The 12,224-nt window shown below is 37.9% G+C and overlaps 1 pseudogene; it reads left to right on the top strand.

Annotated features, from left to right (window-relative positions):
- The first annotated feature begins 238 nt into the window (after nucleotides 1–238).
- LOC126766529 (small nucleolar RNA U3) lies at nucleotides 239–441 on the top strand (annotated as a pseudogene).
- The last annotated feature ends 11,783 nt before the right edge of the window (nucleotides 442–12,224 follow it).

Genomic DNA, 12,224 nt, shown 5'->3' with positions numbered 1-12,224 from the left:
CCATTGACACTTGTATTGCGTTGTCCTAATTATGGTTTGGTTATGCATGAAAGAAATATACAATGGATCGCCGATTGTTACCTCTTTCCTTGCTGCTGCTGCGCATATGTATGTTTGTATGCTTGTGCATTATTGAAGTTATGCTTCTTTTTCTTTCGTTTGTCTTTCATTTCTGCGAATTCTCAACTATTTTGCGTATATTTTGGTTGAAATACTCTGCGTTGGCCGTTGAAAAATTAAGGCTATACTTTACAGGATCATTTCTGTAGTTAGTCTTCATTTACATTTTTTGGAAATCGACCCGCAATGACGAAGTATATCGTTTTATTTGACAGCGTGAGGTTTAAGAAGTTCATTTCTAATTTTGTCTTGTGGCATATTAGAAATGATGTTTCTTCGAAAATCGTTCGCTTACAACGGATAAAACGACTTCTGAGTGGTGATTTTAATGAATAAATTCCTTTTGGTTGAAATGCTCTGCATTGGCCGTTGAAAAGTTAAGACTATACTTCTCAGGATCATTCATTCCTTTCATTTCTTCAAAGAAATTAATGACATTTAGAAATATGCATATTTGTATTATTTCGTTGTCATTTCCATATTCGTAGCAATAGAATTTCTATGGCATAAGCAAAGTAATGGCCGCCGATTGTCACCCCTTGCCGCTGTAGCAGCTTCGCCTACAAACATGCGTAAATATGTATGTACGTATACGTATGATCGTGAATACATATCGACGCAGATTTTTGCGAGAAGCACCAGAAAGTTGTGCAATTTATGATTTTTGGCTTTTGCCATCGTCGCGAAAGACGACTTTTTGGCAAAGGCATGCTCGGGGAGATGTTACGGCCTCTGTTTTTATGAATGAAGCGAGATCGCTTGTGGAATTTGCGCCTGCGTTCATGAATGAAATCGTTTTTGTTGTAAAATGTACTACACTTGTTCTTCGCCATTTTGGCTGCCATATTGTCTTGTGAAGATCAATTTTTTGTTGGTGACATATTCATATGTGTACGCATATGTATGTTTGTATGCTTGTGCATTATTTGTTTGGCAATGTATGCAAATATATGTACATATAAGTATATATGAATGTATGAACATGCAAGTCAATGCGCGCACATGTAATAAGTATATTGATAAGTGATGAAAATATGATTTTAATTTCTGAACGCGCACATGCGTATACATACATTCATATGAACATGTGCAGATACACAAGATAGGATAGAAGATGTATGCCTTTTAACATCGTATACTATACAAATAAATATTTTTCTTACTAATAGAAATTAAATTTATCACAGCAATATACATAATATACATATACATAATTATAAAATGTGAATTTAAGTTTTCTAGTTTTCTTTCATACAAAATGATATGCATTTCTTGGAATATCACTAAGAATTATAACTTCATCCGCGCGTAGGGACTCTACGCACATTTTTTTTAGGAGTTACCGATATGAATAAATATTAAATTAATTTTAGCTTATTCGACTTTTAAAACATTATAAATACTCTATCGTCATATGTGCTAGCCATGTTTATAGTTGACTTAAGTTGAGTCAAAATCTCTTCTTCCAAACGACTTTTCGTCTTTTTCTTGCTTCTCTTTAGAACAACCAAAAATCCCCAGCTGAACCTTCCCCAAGCCGACTGGTAAGAGATTCCATTATATAACGACGTAGGCAAAGGCAAGCTGGTAACAGTTTATCTCTGTTTCTATTGGGAGGTAAGGTCTGACTTTTTTCTGCGTGTTCATTACTCATAAATAATACATCAATCAGATGGTGAGTAGTTCTATGGTTGGAAGTACAGAAGGTCTGGACAAAGATAGCATCCGACTCGTGCCGAGGAACAACTTGGCTGGGACTCTGAAACATCCCAGTCTCGAACGGAGCTTATCTTAGTGGATATCTGACGTCCTCCGTAATAACTCGGTAGCCACTCGTATGTGAATTCAAAATATGAATCAAAACAGTAACGAAGTTATAAGAGAATATTTCAGAGTGACATTCCGAAAAATCACTGATTTTCGCGATTTTTTTTTAGTGCTGAAATTAACTAATCGGCTAAATTTTTTTATAAATACCTAAATACATTCAAGAAAATACAAAATGATTTTTATGTTTGTTTATTGGGTGTATAATAGATAAAATAATTGTTGAAGTGACACGTGAAAAAAAGTTCTGTACTATGTCCTCGATTGCGGCCGCAAATTTGGTCTAGTAAAACAAAAATTTCAAAAAAAAAAAACGTCACGTTAATTGCGAGACAAAACTTGTGTAGAGTGCCTACATACTTTTTAAGGCCACCGTGCAGAACTCAACTGATCACGAAGACGGCATATATCTACTCAACCAGATCTGTTCGGCCGATTCAGGGAGACGACGAGTGAAACGAGCGGGGCGGTCCACGATCAGGTATGTATTAGCTTGCACATCATTACGTAAAAGAAATAATGTTTAACACTAGAAATTCCATTAAACAAAGAAATTGACTGGGTGGTAAACTTATAAGAAACATAATTGCGATTTTAGATTTTTTCTTGAAAACGATATTTTCATCATTCGAATTATGTTCGAGACTTTGGCTCTTTCGCGAAGACAGTGTTTCTACGAGAATGTGTTGCAATCAAGTTTCGAACCTGCCATTCTGAATAATTAATCAGCTAAGGCACCTTTGTGTCATCTGTCAACCATCAGGCGGCTATAAATTTCCTATGAAGAACACACTCGCAACGGAAATTACTTTTTGAAAGATTCAGAGAATCATCTGCATTCAAACGTTAATATTATATATTCACAATTAGCTTTTCACTACAGCGAACGCGGCACAAAAGCTGACAGCGCAACATTCAGCGCTGACAAATATAAAATTGCGAGAGTAGAATTTAAATAAAAATTAGTCCCTTGGGTGCAAATCTAAGCTTGATACATATATATTCTTCACTTTCCTTTCTTACTGTTTCTTACTTACTTGCAGACATTTTTTATTATCTAGCTTTCACAGCCACACTTATTTGCATTATTATTTATTTTCTGCGACGTTGCTTTAATTCAGACACACGATTTCTTACCAGATTTGATGCCTTGCAATTGACTACTCGCCAGCTGCTCTCCGCATTATTGGTGGTATGCTTTTCGTGATGTCAGCAAATAATTTCTATCTGTTCGACCTAACTAACCGACTAATCTGCATCGTTGACCAAAACCCCGAAGCGCAAATAACATACAAATGAGTGATTGAGGTGAAGGCAAAGAGAAAGTAAGCAAAGAAGAAGAATTGTAGTAAAAACGAGACCACAAAGAGACTATTAAAAACCATGTTTAACGAGCGGGCCAGAATTGTTGACAAAAAGTTTATGTGGATATTTTTGGTCGCTGATTTACATTTCATACACAGAGTCAGCGGCTGTTCCGCATAATTTGAGTGTGTGGCGGGTACACACTAAGGGTCAAAAGCAATCTTCATACACCAGGTTTCAGAGAGTGGGCTTATTAACCGACACATGAATCGTTCTGTCTTTCGAGTGATTTTCTTGTGTTTGTTTTATATGTCTCTCTTTTAAACCGTTTGCATCTAACACTCCTCAAATATAGTCGCGAATATAATACGGTTCTCAACCTCGACGTAGACTTCAACTAATCAAAATTTTTTTCTACCCCAAACATGCATCATTACTCCCTTATAAACTTTGGCATGAACTCAACCCCAAATCACTTTTTGAATACACGCACATATTTTTTTTTACAAAACTTGCTTACTACATCAACAGCGTTTCCACTTATTTCGAAATAAATAAATAAATACAATCAAGAAGGAAGAGCTGAGATGAGTCCAACTCGTCTTCTTCCACAAAGCTTCTGAAGGTGGCGCCGGGTAAGAATCTCAACCTTACAGCATGGATAGGGCAATGGCATGTTAGAACCCCCACAATCAAGTGTAGACTTGCCGTAAGTTCGCCGTTGCTGTCGTTTGGAACGTCTTTTACCCCCGCGGTTGCGTGGGGCAGAGTGTCGCCCTGTAACGGGGCTGGTGACGCGGTGTAGCATGGCATGGTGCGGAAGCATACACATTTGGCACACATAGCCGGACATACACTCCTGTGTTGTGTGGGTAGACGACAGGCTACGCAGGCAATGGCCATGGGCTCGGGAAACCCGCTGGCGTTGCTGAGGTGGCATCCCTTTAAATATGCCGCAGTGTGGCAACCTGTGAGAGCGTAATACAAAGGACATCGGATGCGAGGTGGCTCATTCGGTAGCGACGTCGGAGTTGCCCGGGTTGCACTGCGTGCAGCGGTTGACGGCGTTGATGCCGTGATGGTTCGCGGCGCTGGTGTTGGGACAGCCCCAGGGCGTGGAACTTGGATATCCATATTTATCTATAGAAGAGGTTATTGTAATTATATATTTGTGAAATATATTGGTAAAGTATTGGTAAAGTAATGTTGCCACGTGGTGTGGCATGAGTGGGTCATCATGTGCATCGACCCTTTATGTTATTTTGTTGGTTTTAGTAAATTATTATTTGTGGAATATTTTGCGGTTTTCTCTCGGTTTATTGGTTACGGTTTATATTTCGGTTTTTTCGGCTGTTGTCAAAAAGCATAGCTTAACGACTGGCCTGGTTAGTGTTCCAGTTTGCGTGCGGAGATCGACTACGCGAATATGACCGTCAAAGCCGTAGTAAAGCTTCCCTATGCGGCCAAGCCGCCATTCGGTAGGGGGGAGACAATCGTCATTGATCAAGACACAATCTCCAAGCTGAGGAGAGCTGCGAGAGGCCATGAGTAGAAAACGGCTTCAATTCTAGTTAACAATGTCGTGAATTCTTCATAATGGAATTTATAGTTGCCAGCTAGCTTCTTGATATGAGTTTTAAAGCTTTTTACAGCTGATTCCCATAAACCACCCATATGAAAAGCGCTTGGGGGGATGAACTGCCTATTGATACCTTGCGGAGCGTATTTTTGGACAAAGTCTGGTGAGACTTGTTTTATGAAATCCACAAACTGTTTTTCTGTAGCTCTTTGTGCTCCGATAAATGTTTTGCCATTATCGCTCATTATTTTGGATGGAAAGCCACGTCGTCCGACGAAGAGAGCAAATGCCGCGAGAAAAGCCTCCGTCGTCAGATTAGTACATAGTTCAAGGTGCACTGCTTTTGTCGTGAAACAGACAAAGACAGCCACATTAGGGTGGGAGATCTTAGCATGGACGCATTTATCTGAAAAGGCCCAGCAAAATCGACACTCAGCGGTGAAGGGCAGAGCGAAATTGCAGCATTCAGGTGGAAGTGCTGCTATAATCTGGGTTCGCATTTTCTGCTTATGCATAGTGCAGATCTTGCACATGAAAATGCACTTTTTTATTTGGGGCTTAAGTCGGGTGATATACAACTCTTGGCGAACCATATGTTGCATGATGCGATGTTCGGCGTGGAGCAGTAGTATGTGGATATATGCGATAATTCATTATACGTTAGGCTTGAATTTGCAAGCCGACCATTCGCACGAAGCAGACCTTTCGTGTGTAGAAATAGATCTAATACTAAGAGTGAGCTCTTTTTATCAATCGGCTTCAGTTCTCTTAATAATGATATGTCGCGGCTGATGTGGCGCGTTTGGGTTGATGCGATAAGGGCGACTTTTGCCTTTTGTAAGTCTTGGTGCGTCAACGTATCGCATTGGTGGTTTTTCCAACCAGGCATCGGACCATAATGTTCATATGTCGCGGCTGATGTCGTGGTAGACTTATCGTTTTTTGACGTGCGACTTTTTCTTTTGCCGCCTGTAGGTGGCTTGTGGTTGCAATATTGCTTTGTGTGCGTACATATGTAGATAGTGGCAAAATATGCCTTTTCAGAGTGGTCGCAGAAGACGTGTAGTTCCACTTTGTATTCGGGGGAATAGCTTACCCACTCTGGAATTTGTATCTGCAAAATGTCTTTTAAGTTATTAGTAAACGGGGACCACTTTTCTAAGCAAAGAGGCTTCACTTGTTCGTCCCAGTCGGTTCCGTCTAGCCATAATTCTTGGATCATGATTTTCGCTTGTATCGTAATTGATTTTTAAACGAGAGTACTTTTCCTTGATTAGTTCTATCACAAAGTGACTCCATGCTACTGATAACGAGCTAAGCATTGATTCACCATTCCAAAAGATCTAGTATAAAGTCAAATCATGCGATAATTTGATAGAAAATTTCAATGTCATGCACCTTCCGACGATGCCTATGGACACTATATGCAGAATGTCATTAAGTGTCACGGTTGAAATGGACCTTGGTGGACCACATACGATGATGAGCGACGCCCGTTGAAATTTGTATAGTGTGATCTTTTCCAAGGCCCTCCACCACACAAAGACCCTATATAATATAATTAGCTTGACTATGATGTCGTTAAGTCAGAGGACTACTTTCAGTGAGAGACCCCATATTTTGCTTCATTTTCCTTCCTTGTTCTATGACGAGCTCTAAATACTTCACCATATCTGTAGGCTGAATATGCTTTTCAACTGCGGCAGTGGTCATTACACAAATTCCAACGCCTATTTCACAAAGGAAAACAACAGCAAGTGTGTTCTAAGCGAATTTCTTATTCCCACAAAAGGAGTGAGACGGAGAACAGAGAAAGGCTTTTCAGCTCTTGGGGCGGGTTTTCTCGTAGGGTTGTCCACATCGACTAAACAGTTTATTTATTTTGTTTTAAAATAAAAGTTTGGAACTCCTGATAAAAGACATTTGATATACAGTTAGTTTAGCTTTGCTTAGCAAATATATTCAAGAAACAAGTTGGTTTAAAATGATACCACATACTTAATTCTGAATCTATATATGTACATAATATAAAAATGAATACCAAAAATGTATGTACGCGCATAACTCAATAACGCCTGGATCAATTTGGCCAATTCTTTTTCTTAAATGTTTGTTGAAGTTCAAGGATGGTTTTTACGGCGAGAAAAATTCGAATAGTTTCCGGAAAACTCCTAAAAACAGCCCTTTTCTTTTCCCCATACAAACGTTACAATAAATATGAATGTTTGTTTGTTAGTAACACTAAGAGAACGGTTGAACCAATCTTAATGAAATTATTGAAGGTTGTTTGTTGTGGATCGGGAAAGGTTTAGAAACAAAATACCTTATACTTTTCATGAGGAGAAGTCGGAAAATTGGACAATTCCAAAAAGTAACATTTTCCATACACATTTTTTTCAATTTTTGTTTTTTTTTTGTTTTTCAATATTTTGATTTGTAAATTATTTGAATCGTTCAATTGCGGTCGCTTGCTTTTTTATTCCGGCTATCCAAAGGAAAAATTATTGAAAATTATTCAGTGAAAACTTTATGTATGTTTGAGACGATGTGATCAATTACAGATTGAAATTTGTTACGAAGCCACGAAGAGGTGGCGCTAATATTGGTCGGCGTTCTTTTTGCCATCAACGTATGGCAGCCCAAAGAAAGGCAAGAAGTACTCCCAAAATGCGATGACATACGTGCGGAATTATGGATCGCGGTCAATCAGCTAGCGATCGTAACGATATCACAGCACGACTTTTTAAACAATAGCTGCGATGTTTGATGGTCTTTATCTTGAAGCAACCTATGGTATATATGATGCTGTTAGATGCTGAATGTGTTCTGTTGAGTAGCAAAAAAGAGGTTTGCCGCACGCACACATTCTTCTTTGAATGCGGATGGTGATTACACCAGATCAAATTGATGAAATCATTTCAGCGGAAATTCCTGATTCAGAGATAGATCCAGAATTATACGAAGTGGTGAAAACCAATATGATTCATGGACCTTGCGAACCTTACAATCCCACTTTGGTTTGTATGTCTGACAATAAATGCACGAAACACTACTCATGTGCTTTTCTTTCGGAAACGGAAATGGGAAATGATGGATATTAACTGTATCGGCGTCGCTCACCAGACGACAATGGCAGAAGATTTAGCATTTAGAGACGTGAATATCAACGTTAACAACACATCGAAGTTGACAACACATGGATCGTGCCATATTCGCCACTTTTGTTTAATTCACATTCAAAACTCATGTCAATGTTGAATATTGCAGATTGGTGTAATCGATCAAATACGTTTGCAAGTACGTCACCAAAGAAAGCAACATAGCGGTTATTGGCCTTGAACGATATGAGATCAGCAGTATCAAATGGGTCGATATGTGAACTGCAATAAAGCGCTTTGTAGGATATTTACTTTTGCAATTCATGAAAATTTTCCGACTGTTTTGCGTCTCGCGGTTCAACTTCATTTAAGTCATCGCGTATTGTGAATGGTACAGTGTGTGCAACATTTTGAGAAGCATGCCAGCAGTAGCATTTGCTGGAACATGATAATCACTGGAAACAGACGAAGGACAATGCGATAGTACTTCGCATGCCACTGAAGTTCGCATACTTTTCGCGAAGATCATTTCGACATATCCGCCTTTAAATTCGCGTTAATTATGGGATACGAAAAAATGACATTGCCGATGACATTTTACATTGTATTTGCTAAGAATTGGAAATGGGCAAATTTCGGTTGATACTTCCAGTTTGATATCAATTTCACCTCCCTTTTGTCAATTCACTTCAACGGAAGATGAACTCATCACGAATGTTTATCCGAACATTGGCCAAATTATCGTAACTGCGATAGCTTGAGTGTACGTGCAATTTTAGCTGCCAAAATTACCGATGTTAGTGATTTTAACTGGAAGATTCAAAGTCAAGTTCCGGGAGGTTTGCGCTCATATAAATCGGTCGATCGTCTTGACAAGGAAGACGAAACCGTAAATTATCCAGTGGAATTTCCAAATACCATACCAAGCCTGCCTCAGCATCATTTGCGTCTTAAAGTTGGATCTGTCATTATTATGTTTCACAATCTTCATGCGCCGAAACTGTGTAATGGAACCCGAATGATTATGACGTAGTTATCGAATACAAGGGACAGTCATTTCAGTTCAAACGTATTCAATTTCCAGGGAAAATTGCCCTTGCGTTGACAATCAACAGGACACAAGGAAATCGGGAAATGCTATGTTTTTCACACGGCCAGATATATGTGGTGTGTTGACGAGTTGGAAACCCATCTTCTCTATATATTTACGCACCAGAACAGAAATCAAAAAGTTATGTTTACTAAGTTGCGCTACATAAAAAAAAAATGTAGAAAAATCGTAAATAAATCATTTTCGACAGAATATAATTTCAACTTTTTTCATTTCAAAACACATAATTTCACGCAGGGCAACGGCTGCGGGGTCAGCTAGTTTAAAATATTTATTGTTGTTGAAACAAGATCGTATTCATTTCGAATTTCTCCACTATTTTATGACAAGGGTAGTTCTTGCTCTCACACCTTCTTGGAAAATAGTAAACCAGATTGGTCTCTCCTCGTTTTTAGACTATCCAAAGGCCACAGCTCTTGTACCACCGACTTAATCGGCCGCTGTGACTTTGGCAGGCAAAACTTGAATCTCTACTCGTGCTTGTAACTTCGGTTTTTAAGCATTGTATTTCTAATGCTCATAAATTTTTGCAAAAACTTCCCAACTCTTCGGTTACTCAATCTCTTCCCAACATACCTGCTCCTATATTCTATTATATCTTATGGTATTTACCGTTTTATTTCCATCTGTTTCTGTTTCTTTCTCTTTCTTTGGATCTTTAATAAGTTCAATATTAATTGATTAAATGAGCCTATTGGCCTACTCTACAAGTATTGACCCACTTAAGATCGATTCGAGCTCAGCTAAAGAAGCACGAGCTTTGACAGATTTAATTCGGAGGCGAAGTGTGTGCCGGAGACGTGGAAAACACAGCGAAATGTAAACGATTTAAGTGTACTTTAAGTAAATGTAAATTAGCTTGAACGGCGCCTTATTTTTGTGTGTGTGTGATTGCATGCGATCATAATGGCGGCCGAGCTGCTTTGGTTGGTGCACGTAAAACTTTTTAATAGCAAAGTCTGCACTAACAAGGTTCTAAAGTTTTAACTAAGCGCCACATACTTACGTCCACAGATGCACAATAAGTGCGGTGGAATGGCCGCTGGTGTACGAGGTAAGGCTGCAATGTTTATCCTATCGTTTGCATTGTAATAACTTTGAAGCGAAGTTTGGAAGGTATGCAAATGGACCGGAGTTGCAAGAGGGACGCATTGTTTGGAATAATGAGAATTATGTGAAAGGTAAGAAAAATGAAGCCAAACAAAACCTTAGTGAAGCCAAAGGAAGAAAAATGTAGAAAATTTGGAGCCTTAAAGGTCTAAAATAATAGTACATATGATGGACGAAATGGTTACAGTTAGTTGAAGAGCATGCATCTATTTGAAGCTACACAGAGCCAAAAACTTCACCTATAATCAATAAGATTGACTTCTAAAAAAGCTTTTCGGGCAAGGAGAGCTAGGGGGGAAAAAATTGAAGAAAATTTTACTAGAAAGTCTTCTAAATTTTAGCCTATATTTCTTCTAAAATATCTTGAAAAGGAAACCGGCTGAAAATAAAAAGATAACTTCTTATTTTTTAATTTGTTTTTGTAATTTTGTCAAAAAATTCAATTGTAAGAAGAAATCTACTTGTTTTTATGAGAAAACTATTAAAGAGCAAATCAATAAGGACATCCACTTATTTTTACTAGAACCTTATTAAATTGATTAAAAAGAAAAACCTTTTATTTTTAAAAGAGTTCTTATTAATTTAAAATTTGCTATTAACGTCTCAAAATGCTTACATACATACATACATATTAATGTTTGTATATTGCATCAGCCAATTTAGAAAAATTTTACTTGGCGACAGTGATATTCTTTTTATCCCGTTGCTTTGTTGTGCGTGCCTTTTTATCCCGTTACTTTTTTGTGAAGTTGCATATAACATGTAAATGGCACACGCCACATTTCAGTTGCTCTTGTGTTGTATTGCTTGCTGGTTGTGTTCCAAAAGTTATTATAGGATATTATATTCAAAATGTGCGATATTCATGAGGAATTCTTGGAATTATTAATGTCTTGGGGATTGCTAAACCAAGTAATTGATACCCTGATTGAACGGGGGGTTAATTCCTTTCTCATTCTTGGGAAAATGCAAATTGACGACGTTGACGCTTTTTTCGATAGATGTGACGCAAAATATTTCGGAGAACGCATAAAATTTAAAGCCGGTTTGAGGGAGTGGCGAACAAAAAAGGTAAGATGATTCTTTTATTTTTAAATTATCAATTCAGTTCGGCTAGGAAAAAAATCAGTTAGTACTTACTTTTATACTAAAATTTAAAGAACTACACACTCAGTCATTCACTCGCAAACTCACTGATTTATAACTCATTTCTGTTTTTAAGGGTATTCCATTTATTTGTGACCAGGAGACACAAACTGCAAACACCAAAGTCTTAGATTGGCTGAAAAAAATATCCAGTGATTTGGCTTCCGTCAAATCGGGAGAATGTAGTATGCTACCTTGTTCGCCTCAAACGAAGAATTTCAATATACGCGAGCTTTTAAAAACGTCAGTAAAGGGACAACTTGCTTTAAGTTATCAAGAAAGGCACGGCTACTTGGACAGGAGAAACCAAAAAAATATAACACATTGCATCGTTGACAACTACATTGGTTTAGGACGCAAAATGCAATACTCAGATATGAGGGAATGGGCGAATGGGCGAATGAAATTGTTGCGGTATTTCCTAAAGAAAAGAAGGTAATTGCACGAATTCGATTACAACTACTAAAAACTTACAAAAATTTTTTGTTACTCTTATATATTAGGAATTTTACTTTTTGGAAAGAAAAATGGGAAAAAAGAATCCGAGTGGTAAATTGTTCTCGCGTTGGGCTAATGTCATAAAGCTGGAAAGCAAAGCCAATTCTGCTACTCAGGAAGCTCATGAAGATGTTTTTGACGGTATGCAATACTTTTTACTCCTACTTTATAAAATAATTTGTTGTTTTAACAATATTTAATTGAACTTCTTGCACTGCAGACAACGTTGGCACATAACTGCACACCTTGGGAAAAAGTTAAAAAGTTTTGGGTAGATACATGCACGCTTAGAAATAAATGTAAGGGATCTCTGTCGGATTTGCTAGCAGACTGGCCGCGCTACAATGATTTTAACGGTTACGAATTGGTAAGAAAAAAGCACAAAGTATTTATTTTCAAATAAACATTTATTCAATTATAACAGGTTGAT

The sequence above is a fragment of the Bactrocera neohumeralis genome, unplaced genomic scaffold, assembly GCF_024586455.1.
Source record: "Bactrocera neohumeralis isolate Rockhampton unplaced genomic scaffold, APGP_CSIRO_Bneo_wtdbg2-racon-allhic-juicebox.fasta_v2 ctg1621, whole genome shotgun sequence".
Lineage (NCBI taxonomy): Eukaryota > Metazoa > Arthropoda > Insecta > Diptera > Tephritidae > Bactrocera > Bactrocera neohumeralis.
The sequence above is the reverse complement of the archived record's forward strand: the minus strand, read 5'-3'. Positions and strand labels throughout refer to the sequence as shown.